Source organism: Myodes glareolus, chromosome 13 (genome assembly GCF_982192425.1).
Source record: "Myodes glareolus chromosome 13, mMyoGla1.1, whole genome shotgun sequence".
Taxonomy (NCBI): Eukaryota; Metazoa; Chordata; class Mammalia; order Rodentia; family Cricetidae; genus Myodes; species Myodes glareolus.
This window is the reverse complement of record NC_142038.1, coordinates 20,632,143-20,644,733: the sequence shown is the minus strand read 5'-3', so window position 1 is coordinate 20,644,733 and position 12,591 is coordinate 20,632,143.

Genomic DNA, 12,591 nt, shown 5'->3' with positions numbered 1-12,591 from the left:
CTTATTTGGGGGGGGGGGGGCGGTTGAGAGGGTTTCTCTGTAGCTTTTGGAGCCTGTACTGGAACTAGCTCTTGTAGACCAGGCTGGCCTTGAACTCACAGAGATCTGCCTGCCTCTGCCTCCCCGAGTGCTGGGATTAAAGGCGTGTGCCACCACTACCACTCAGTGCTTTGCTTTTCTGATCTTCAACTTGAATCTCAATATCTGTCTCTGGGCTTTTATTATTCATGCTACATCTGGTGACCAACGTTTGGGGTACAAATTCATGAAAAAGTCTTTTGCCTGTGGCTTTACAGACACCAGCATACACGTGGTGTATGCCAGAGATACTTGCGGCCAGAGTCAGCATCCTACTAGCTAGGTTTTTCTTTCTTCTCTCCTGGCAAGCTCTCCCTAAACCCACTTTTGGGCTGCTGCCAAACTAGATAGCTGCCTTTAATCCTTTAACCCCAATATTTGGGAGTTACACACCTTTAATCCCAGCACTAGGGACTCACTAGGATCGTGAATTCGTGCCCCAAAATTTGAGCACCAGATGAAGCATTTTCTAATTAATCTTATCAAAAAATCGGGAGTCAGATATCAGGGTAAAAACCTGAAAGATCAGCGAAGCAGGGGAGCAGCCGCAGTCACTTCCTACCTCTCCAGTTCCTCCCACCAAAAGGACTCAGATGCTCTCTCAGCCTCACCACTTCCTGTCTCCTCTCTCTACAGTCCTCCAACCTCTATGGTCAGCTAGTGGATAGCTCTACCCTCTGACTCCAAGCAAGCTTTATTTATCAGAACACAATCAAAATATCACATAATAATCCCCAGGTTAGGAGGAGATAGGGAAATTGAGCCCAAGACCTCTAGTGTTCTAGGCCAGAATTCTACTCACAGGGCCAGCTGTACACTAGGACTCTAGACAGAATAGTGGGGCTGCCTTATCCATGGACCCCAGTGAGCTCATATTGCCCTTAATCAATACATAGAATTTGAGTGTCAATGGTTAAACGTGATTATAAGGAAACTCTGTCTCGGCCTTCCCTTTTCCTCTCTCACAGTCTGATCAGCATGAAGATGATTGGAATTTCTTAAGGCCAGTGGTCTGTAGCAGTGGACTATTCTATGTGAGGGAAATCCTCTAATTCAAATCTCTCTAGTCTAAAAAGAGTGAGACACTACGGCACAATGTCAGCAAAATGGGCTTGATAGTGTATCTACTTTGTCAAGTTGTGAGGATTGAGATAACAGCCCAGTAAGGTGTGCCAGTGTCTGGCCTATCATAATCATTAAACGGTGCTCTTTGGTAACTCTAATTGATTTTTGTTTTGTTTTTTGTTGGATTGGTTCATTTGTTTGTTTTGCAGAGTAAACAGCTGAAATGTTCAGACTTTCATGGGTGCTAAGATTGATATTTCTTCTCCATGAAAATGATAGTAGCTATGAGACTTGGGTGTAGCTGTCTTTGCATAGGACTCCTTGCTCAGTTTATGAAAAAGAATTATTCCCTGTCAGCCTTTGGAGTTGAACAATGTTGGCATAGCTTTAAGATACGTTGAGTTCTTATGAGTTCTTGTTAGAGGCACCACAAGTAGATAGAGATTAGGAAAATACAAGCAGAGAAGTTAACTGATAATATTGTATTAATAGAATTGTCCTGTCTTTGCTCAACTTGTGAGTTAGTCATTGGTTTCTGCCATGGTGAACATGAACCCTCCCTTCTTTCTGTTGTTTGATATGTGAAACTCTATAATAATAGAGGCCTTTAAGATGGTGATTAATTGGATGAAATCTACAGGGCTCTTTTCTTCAGTTCATGATGAGTGTTGAAAGAGGAAGCTTCTGTGTGTCAGCCACAGACAGAGCAAGTCATTTCTTGAGAGCTGAAACCATTTCTCAGAAAACCCCGAGGGTAGGAGGCAGAAAGGCTTCATCAGAAGTGGGTGGGCTTCCTTTTTATCCAATTTTTAAGTTAAAGTCTTGTTAGATACTGCATTTCTTCATTCACTTGGTGGCAAGAATAAGAAAAGGTAATACCTACAGAATAATAAATATGTTCCTTACTGTGCTGCTGCTGGTGCTTTGAGGGATGGATAAGTAAGATTGCCCACAGAAGTATGATTCCTTTGTTTCCCTCCTTTACACACACACACACACACACACACACACACACACACATACAGGGGGCAGGGAGAAGAGAACCATTGCCATAGAATGCTGATCAAGTGCTGTGGACTTTGGGATTCAAGTTGTAGAGCCCTTCCCATTTTGATGACCTCACTTCAGAGAATCCTGGGCAAAAATAAAAACTATGACATTCTAACTCGGAAGTCAAAAGTTTCCTTTGTTGGAAATAAACAATTCAGGGGCTCCAAAGAGGTGATTCAGCAATTAAGGGCTCTGTGTCCTTTTAAAGGACTGAAGTTAAGTTCCCAGCATCTACATCTGGCAGCTTATAGCTGCCTGTTACTCTGTCCCGTTCCAGGGGATCTGAAGCCCTCTTTTGGTCTTTAAGAGCATCCACATACACAGGGCACACCCCTCCCACACATGTATATGTAACTAAAAATAAAACATTTTTAAAAATTTAAAATGAACAGTGCACAGATTTGGAAGTGACTAACACTAGTGGATCATGGAAAGGAAACAGTTAACTCCCAGGTTGTCATGGGGACATCTCTGATTATGCAAACTGAGTATTTGCTAAGTAATCCCTAGTAAGTGAATGACAGGGTCCTTTGCCTTTGTTGGGCATTGGAATTGTGAAGTCACAGGTTTTCAAGGTTTTGATGAGGATTTCACTTCCTGAAATGGATATATGTTGGGTCTTTTTAGATATTTGAAGGTGATATATTTCAGTTAACACATCAAAAAAAAAAAAAAAAGGTTTTCTTTAGAATTTCTTTTGAATCAAAAGTGTGTGTTTCTTTTTACTTTTTGTTACGGGTCTTAGGTAGTCCTGGCGGCCTGGAATTCACTGTATAGATCATGCTCGACTCAGACTGAAAGAGATGGTCTGTCTTTGCCTCTGGAGTGCTGGCATTAAAGGTGTGTGCCACCGTGTTCTGCTCTCCATTAGCCTCCTTATGAAGCTAAATAATGAGACAGCTGTGCCCTTGAGAATTTGTTTTCCTGAGAAGAAAATACATATTTAGTTGCCAGCTGTGTTTACTTGTAAAGTGCTGTCCTGATTTCCTAAGGATGACTATTTTCTGTTGTCATCTCTAACAAAATTTAAAAATCGTCATTTAACCCTGAGAGAATGCACAGTGTCCCTTTGCTTTGCTGATAGACAATGAAGCAGAGCCCTGTGATGGCACTGGGCCTTGGGTGGCTTTCAGAGAGTGTCCAGTGTCCTCTGTGCTTTTAGTCTCTGGGTGTGAATACTGTCTTTATAGTTTTGGGGTAAAGACTGAAGGAAAATAGCTGAATTGGGCTGGGCTTTTCTTCTAGTCTTGGCTTCCTAAGCTCTGCCTTGGTCTGGGAAAGTGTTGTGTAGATGCACTGATTTCCTAGCACCCTGTGTGTGGACCTGACCTTCTGAGTTGCGTGTTGGCCAAAAGAGTATGAGTGTGTGTGTGTGTGTGTGTGTGTGTGTGTGTTTGGTTTGTATTCTTCCTGTGATTGAAACATGAGGAAATGTATTCCTTTGGGTGATACTGTACTGGAGTCTAGAATTTGGTGGTTGTTTTGCTTTCTCTAAAAGCTCGCATTCTTCCATGGGGTATGCTATCTATGAAACACGGTCTTAATTTTGTTGAGTAGGAAGCTGTCCCTGCCTTGTACAGTGTGACAATTAAAGGATGATTGAACTGTTAACAAAATAAAAAAAAAACCTTTTTCAAAAGTGCTTGCTGACGCCATCATTCCCAGAAAACTAGTCCACGTGGTTTACTATAGCCAGATTGTAGTTTTCCTTTGCGGATGAGATGTAATATGAAAGAGGGCTTGTGTTCAGTCCAACAGGAACATCCGAGGTACATTGATGTGGAAACTAAAGTCATTTAGCATTTCTGTTCACATGGAGAGATAGGTTTTACAGTTTGTGGTTTTGTTTTCCTGTAGTTGTTTTGATTTTGGAATTAAAGTGGTATCCCAGAAGCCAGGTATAGTAGTGTACACCTTTAATCCCAGGACTCAGGAAGCAGACACGAGCAGATCTCTGAGTTCGAGACCAGCCTGGTTTACAGAGAGAGGTCCAGTGCAGCCAGGGCAACAGAGAGAAATCCTGTGCAGAAAAACCAAAAGAAAAAAAAGTCTTGGGTGGGGGCTGAAGGGAAGCAGCCCAAGCTTCGAGAGGCAGGAGGAGCAGGATTTTAAGGTCATTCTCTACTACGTATCCACCCAGTTGAGAGCCATTCTTGGCTACATGAGACCCTAGCTGAGAAAACAACGAGAAAGTGGAAAAGAAATGGAGAGTGACTATTTAAGATAGATTTCTGAGGGGAATAGTTTGTAACAGAATATATTCTTTGAAGTTAAGCATCATCCATTCAATTTGTAACTTAGTTTTATGTGTGGCTTTCTTATGTTTAGGATTCTGAAGTAAAATTAATCTTAGGGATAAATTCTCATTGTTTTATTTCTCATCTAAATGATACAAGGTCAAGAGTTGCATTTTAGATAATAAAATTAGTATAAATTCTAATCTGCAGTTTTTATTTTTAAAATGTAGAAGTGTGCCTAACCTGTTAACATAGTCTTCAGTAATGAAGTTTCCAGAGGTCTTGTAAAGGTACAGTTGGAATAATCCGGTTATTTTAGCTTCTCAGTGTTAAGCGTTATTTAAATATGCATGCTACCAAGAAGTGAAGAGTCTGTTCTCATCAGTTTGAGCCCAGTTATGTTTTCGCACATAGCTCAGTTCCTGGGCACTGAGACTTGAGGTGACTTTTCCCTTCCAGTAAGGTAAGAGCCTTATTCATTTACTGCACATGCTGGCCAGTTTTTCGTGTTACTGTAGATGGTAGACTACAAACAGAAGCACTTCCAGTACCCAGCAATAAGATTGTTTTAACTTCCTCGTTTTTAAAACAAGTAGGCAATTTAGGATTTGTCTCAACTCTTCTTTGGTGAAAGTTTATATTTTCCTTATTTCTCCTATCAGCTATAACTGCCTTAGAATATTACCATCAAATAAAAAGGAATGGAAAAGTTGAAATGACAGCTATACTCTATCGTTCTCTGCTTTCAGATGATCACAGCCGTGTTAAACTGCAGAGCACTGAAAATGATTATATTAACGCCAGCTTAGTTGACATGGAAGAGGCACAAAGAAGTTACATCCTAACACAGGCAAGTAGTGCGGGTGCTGGGCAGAAGCTACAGAGTACAGCCTGGCTGCCGGGCTTTACACAAAGCTGAACGTGTGTGGTGACATTTGCAAATGACATGATCTTCAGCTTGAACCCAAACATCTGCCTCTGGGTTTTTATTACTAGTGTTACAGTTTCCCACTTTACCTACAAACCTCCCTTTGCCTATGCGCCACATCTGTCTCCCCTCTGTCTAAAGGCAGTCCTTTGTCCCTCTGGAACAAATACTCTTCTTCCTTTCCCTTATCCCCTATCTACTATATCACCACATCCTAGCCTATTTGAGCACAAACCTTTCTTTTTTCCTTCTCTTAAAATTATATCTGCAAGGTCATTTGATTGATGCTGTTTTTCTGCCTGAGTCAGAAAGCAGCCACTTTGACTTTTCTTCCTCACTTAATAAAGCATCTCTCTGTGAAAACAGGTGTTTAGGCCTAGTTTGTGCCTAATCTGGGGTCTGGGAGGAAACCCCCACTGTTCGGGGGTCTCCTTCAGTCCCATTTTTGTAACCTTGACTTTTCATCAAGCACCTCATTCGATGCCCCACCCTCCTTTATCCCCCATATGGGCTGTTAATATCCACCCCACACAAAAAGACCAGGATCTCGATCTCAAGATCCTTATTATTTCTTCAAAGCTTATTTTTTATGTAAGGTCACCTATTTGTGGCTTTCTGGAGGTTTAAATATAGTCATATTTGGGGAGTCTTATTCAGCCTGCCACACTGTGTCTTTGCAAATGTTCTTTTCCAATTGTCAGAGATCACAAAGATTGGAACTCACAGGGCTGAGGAAGTTTTCTCTTTTTTCTCACACCAATTCTTAGAAGTGACCTACAAAAAGAGAATTGTCTCCCTAGACTCTGACACTGCACATCAGCTGTCCCAAATAACCAGGCCCTGCGGTGGTGACTGCATTATCTGAGAACTCAATTTCCTTTCTCAGGTCCCAGGATGACAAGCCCCATTACAGCAGCAGAACTAGAGAAGAGTAATTGCCCTGCTATCAAGGGGAGAGGAGGTAGGTATGTTAGCCACGATGACAGTGAGCGCTGTCTGTAGAGGCCTATATCGTCTTTGCTTACAAAGAACAGAAATTGAACAGAAGGCGGTCCTTAAAGTGTGTTGCCAGGCGGTGGTGGCACACGCCTTTAACCCAGCACTCGGCAGGCAGAGGCAGGTGAATCTCTGTGAGTTTGAGGCCAGCTTGATCTACAGAGGGAGTTCCAGGACAGGCTCCAAAGCTACACAAAGAAACCCTGTCTTGAAAAACTCAAAAAAAAAAATTAAAAAACAATATATGTTAATAGGATCCATCAAGTATACATGTCCTCTTCCCAAGCATTTCTGATAGTTTATTGTGTGGTGGGGAAAGAATACATGAAACGCCTGTCCTTCCTTCTCTGCCGTCGGTCTTCCACTCACACCTTCCTTTGGTTTAGTTATAGCTGGAGCCAACTTCTCCCACCTATGCAATAAAGACCCAGGTATCCATTCTTGCGCTTAAGACTGTCTTGTCTGTGGCTTTCAACCCCAGTATGCATAGCACAAAGGCCAAGTCAAGCCAGCCTGAAAAGGGATACTGTTTCCAGTTCGGTGACTTAAGGCCTAAATTCTGTTTGCTGTTTTTGTGATGGAGTTTTGTGAATAGTGAAGGCTGGCCTTGATCTGGAACTCTTTGAGTTTGCATTTGACTCTTAACTGTCCTGTCCCTCACCCCCAACCCCAAGTGTTGGGAATTACAGGAGAAAGTACTTAACATGCCTGGTCTTCAATACTGAATTCTTGACATAAAATATCACAAAGTGTCTGTTCTTCCTGTGGGTTACAGATGTCAGGGTGCTTGGATCCTCTGTCACCAGAGTGTACAGCAGCCCTAGGGCCTGGCACAGACCCTTAGCTTTTGGTCATGCAAATGGCTGCTTCCTCCCACTGGGCCACATCTACCCTCAAGTCCTGGCACACAGATTTCTTGCCCCAAATCCATGACAGCTCTGCGCTGTTAACAGTTTACTCGCACTCAATCAACAGGCCCCCGGAAAGTCAGCCATGTCCTTTACTGGGAAGGCAGAGCTCTGAACTCCATCTGCAGTCCGAGGAGCCCAGGACTTCAGTTAAGACACTATTATACTGCCCATCTCTGAGGTTCTCCTGCCTGTGGAAACCTGTTGGGAGTATGGGCTTTAGAAACATCGGTGGCAAAGTACCTCCATGAGGCTCGACCCTCAGAACTGCAAAATAAACTTAGAGACTAATTAAAAAATAGGTTGTGATCTTGTCACTGTTTTATCGCGGTATTACTGACCCTGTTTTTGGAGACAGGGAACCACTTAGGGCTGTCCTGGGCCTCCATCCTGCCACCACCTGTGGGCCCTGGAGCTGCAGTATACACCAGCATGCCTGGTTCCACTATGACTTCTTTTTTTTTCTTTTGGCTTTTTTGAGACAGGGTTTCTGTAGCTTTGGCTGTCCTAGAACTTGCTCTGTAGACCAAGCTGACCTTGAACTCACAGAGATCCGTCTGCCTCTGCCTCCTGCTTGCTGGCATTAAAGGTGTGTGCCACCACAACCCGGTTCTACAGTGACTTTTAACTGTGATCCAGGCTACAATGGAGAATGGCAGCTTTGGAAAAGTGACCAGGGAAGATCTGCCTCCCTCTCACTCTCAGCCACAGCGAGTGACCCAGGCTTGGAGCACATACCCCTTTTAAAGATTCACTCTTACTGCTTTGTGTGGTATCTCACGCCTTTAATTCTAGCACTTGAGAGGCAGGCAAATGTCTGTGAGTTTGAGGCCAGCCTGGTACATAGTAAGTACCATGACATAAGAACTATACAGTGAGACTTTAAATATTTTTATTATTTTTAATTATGTGGGGGGGGGTAGGTGCATGTGAGTACGGGTGTCTGTGGAGGTAAGAGGCATTGCATCCCCATGGAGATGGATTTACAGACAGTTGTGTGCTTCCCAATGTGGGTGGTGGGAACTGAACTCGGGTCCCCTGCAAGAACTGTTAAACTCTGAGCTACCCTTTCGAACCCTTTAAGAAACTCAAATCCACAAAGCCCTCTGCCCCTTTAAAGGAAAGAAATCAAGTCCATTAGCACCACCACAAGGATACCGCTCTTATGTTTCTCTCCTACCCTCCCTCTGTTCTGCCTACACTACTGCCCTGGATACTACTATCTAAATCATCTTCTCCCACCCCGCTTTATTCAGAAGGAAAACAAACTCACCAGCCACTCCTGGCTGAGGTAGGGTCTCTTCATGAGAACTCATGAGACCACACATGGGACAGCTGCCTTAGGCATGAGGGAATAGACAGCTCCCAAATGTCTCACAAGAATTCCAGGAAAATCCTCAGGGCTGCAGACTGAAGTCTGACTTAAGGATCTAGCTTCACTCAGAAGCCTTAAGGATGCCTCTGGCCATCCCCTCCATGGGAAACTCATCTTTTTCTTCCCCGCCAAACCTCCCAGAAGAGCAAGCACCTGTCTGTATCTTCTTTGCCTATCTTGTGTTTCGCAGTCCTACAGCCAGAGCTCTGGCCTCCCTTGGTGTCGAGGACGGAGTACGTGTGAGAGGGGCTGTTCTGTATTCGTGTGGTGGGAACCCGAAGAGAAAGGCAGACAGTTCCCGCAGAAGCAGTCGCAGCCCGTCATAGCACAGCAGATGTAAGCCACTCTGCCACTCCACGACAATATACAAAACAAACAAACAAACAAAGCGCAGCAGTGTTAAAACAAATCTCAGCACTAGGGCTGTCCCTCAGCTGGTACAGTGTTTGTCTAGCATGTCGTGGATTTGATCCCCAGGACTGTATAAACTAGGCGTGGCGGTAAACCTAGCACTTGAGATGTGGTTCCAAAGTTCAAAGTCATATATGATTGCATAGCAAATTAGAGGCCCCATATCCAAAACAATTTTTAAAAAATTTATGTGTCATTTAAACTGAACTAGAGCAGATAAACCATGTGAAATCTAACTCACTGTAGATCAGCATACTTCATGAATCAGAAAAGGACAGCAAAGCCGGCAATAAAAGCATGTGATCTCAACCAGTTGGGAGGCTGAGGCAAGGGGAGCAAAAGTTTAGGGACTACCTGTGCTCTCAAACAAGTTCAAGGATAGCCTGGACAACCTGGTGAGACTTCATCTCACAGGAAGACATGGGGACACAGCTCAGTGGTACAGAACTTGTTTAGCGAGCATTGACCTCGGTTCAGTCCTAAATTCTGAGGGAGAGCATATCAAACAGCCTTGGAAACAATAGTGTGTCTCCCATAAGCAAGGGTACCATGCTCACCCTCTTCAAAAGAATAATAACAGAAACGTTGGGGACCGTCGACCACCAGATCCTGAATTCCCTGTAAACAGCTTGTTTTCCTCTGCTCTGAGCAGGAGACCCTGGTGGCAGGGGAGTGGGTTCTGATGAGTCTGCAGCTGAAAGATCCGAGAGCTGGGGTGTGGCCAGAGCCCTAGATAAGCTGCCCCTGAGCACAATAAAGTGGGCATGCTCGGGATTTTTGTCTCAAGGATGACTCCGTGGCCCCGTTTATCTGTCGGTCTCTGTGTTTGTATGTTTTTAAATTTTCAGCTTAGTTCCTGTATTGCATAGCGAGTGAACGGAACCGGTGGAGTTGTACAGAACCTAAGTATGAGTAGGCTTACCCCTCCTCCATTAGCAGACATTCAGGGGTCCCAAGCACAGAAATCCTGCCTAATTGTAAGCCCCTGGGTGAGCAGGTTTCACCTGGTGCCTTTGTGTTGGAGCAAAAAAATATTCGTACTAAAAGCATGGCTACATCAACACCCACCAGAATGACAGCCTAAGGGGTCCTGGCAAAAGGATGGAGTCTCAGACCCTTCCACGAGGTCTGTACTTTCCCCTACCACAGCTGACTTCTGTCAAGACCCCTCTGTCATCAAGAAGCACTTCAGATGTAGTGAGGATATTGGTGTTGAACTTTAACAAAGCAATCAGCTCTTACAGGCTAAGGAAAACTCTAGGAATTGCGCAAATCCCGAACTCTGTAGCGATTGTGATTCCCAGCTCCATACCAGATGTTTTGGTTCCACCTACTGGCTGCTGTCTACTAAGGCAATCCACAGCCCTGGATGGAGTCCATCCACAGCCCCACCAGCAACCAAATGGGTGGATGGACCTGTGAAGAGGGGATGGTTCTCACAAATATAATCTTGGGGGAGAAAAGACAGGTTGGAAATTACATTTATAGAAAGTTAAAAAACAAAGAAACACTGAAACTTGTGGAGGCAGAATTTTCCAGAGAAAATGAACAGGAGATCCAGATCTAGGTATCTTAAGAGATTGTTTTTTGGTTTTGCTTTTTTTGTGTGTGTGTTTTGGTTTTTCAAGACAGGGTTTCTCTTTGTAGCCTTGGCTGTCCTGGCACTCACTCTGTACACCAGGCTAGCCCCAAACTCACAGAGATCCACCTGACTCTGCTTCTCGAGTACTGGGATTAAAGATGTGCACCACCACTGCTCAGCCTTTTTTTGGGGGGGGGGCAGGGTTTCACTGTGGGACAGCCTTGGCTGAAGCAGTTTTGGTAATGAAGGAGTCCAGTTTCCTGCTCCTGGGAGGAGGATTTTTGTGTGGTCCCAGGGACTGAACCCAAGGTTATCATGTGATGGCACTGTGCTCTACCACAAGTCTCCGTCCTCACCCCAGGATGGGGTTCAACAGCTGCGGGTGCAGGGGTGCTCATTTCCGGCTCCAGTGGGACTTAACTGAGGCTGCAAGACGAGCACAAGATGAGCTTGTAGTTTGTGGCGTCTTTGTATTTTGAGACAGGTCTTCACTGTGAAACCCATACTGGCCTTTGACATAGCAATTCTGTTTTAGTTCCCAAATGTTCGGATTACAGGTGTGAATCACCATGCAAATAGACGGCTCTGGCTATTGCTACCTTTAAGGACAGTGTCAGCTGGAAAACTGGCTCCTGGCTTCCTACCTACTGGTGGCAAGTGTTCTATCAGGAGCAGACTGCCAGCCCACCTGGAGTAAAATGATTTTCATTAGATCAACCTGAAGGTAGAGAGCAGTATCCTATACTTACAGAACCCTGGGTGATGCTGTGTTCTCTTTTTGCCTTGTCTGTTTTCTTGTAGTCCAGGCTGGCCCTGAATCTGTGCTCTTTCTGTCTGCACCTTCTGAGTGCTGGAGTTACAGGTTGCAGGAAGGAAACTCTTCCTTTTGTTTTTAATTAGCTCCCCCAATACATTTGAAACATTTTTGTGTGTATGTGTGTTTCAGATTCTCAGACTGAAATGGCTAAGGGGAAGTGGTTTTCTGATTGGATGTATAATAATAATAATAGTATACATAACATCAATTTCAAATTGTTAAAATTTATGTTCCTAGGGGAGTCAATGTTGAAGCTTAATGAGCAAAAAGAATACAGTATTATTAAAAATACAGATACAAAATTACAGAGGTGCTTTAGAAATCCCTAAAACAATACAGGGCAATCTCTTAGCTGCCTGCCAGAATTTGATGGTAAGAACCGATTGCTAAAGACAATTTTCGTCATGAGGCACAGAGAAATCAAGCTGTTACTGACTGGCAGACTTCTTCCCAGCCAGGTAGCTTTCATACTACTGGAAGAAGCTATAGGGGCTGCTAGGGAAGACAAGCTAATAGTTTTACCCAGCTGTGAGCCCTGCAAACTATGACTTGTCTGGCAAGATATGCCCATGGGAGCATCAGTGCCATAACCGTTACAGGGGACTCAATAGCTTTCTGATTGGATTCAGGGCCTGTTCCATAGGAAGAAACTCATGCCTAGTATTATAAATTGGGCTAAGAATTCATTGCTGGGGAAATTATCAGATAGTAGGCAGAGCCTATTATTATTATTCTGCTAAATGGACATCGTATAAATCTACCTTATCTCTATACCTATGGATTAGTGCCGCTCTTAGTCCTTGTCAGAGAAACTTCTTTAACTGAGTATGGGGCTTAATACAGATTCATGACTGGTCAAGGTACAGAGAATAAGTATCTGTGAAGTGCTCAGTCATAAATAGGGCATTGATTTCACATTTTATTCTCCCCAAGTCTCAGGTACATCTTAGAAGAGGGAATGGAAAGACTACAATTGCCAGAGATTGGGGGGGGGGGCTGCTGAGAAACTGTTTTCTGGACATTGCACACATGACTTAGAAGCAGCTGTGACTGCCTGCAAAAGACCCGTACAAAATCAAGCCAGTCACCATTTCAGTGTGGGTGGAGGACAGCTTCACATGTGGCTGGAGAGGTTGATGGAGTG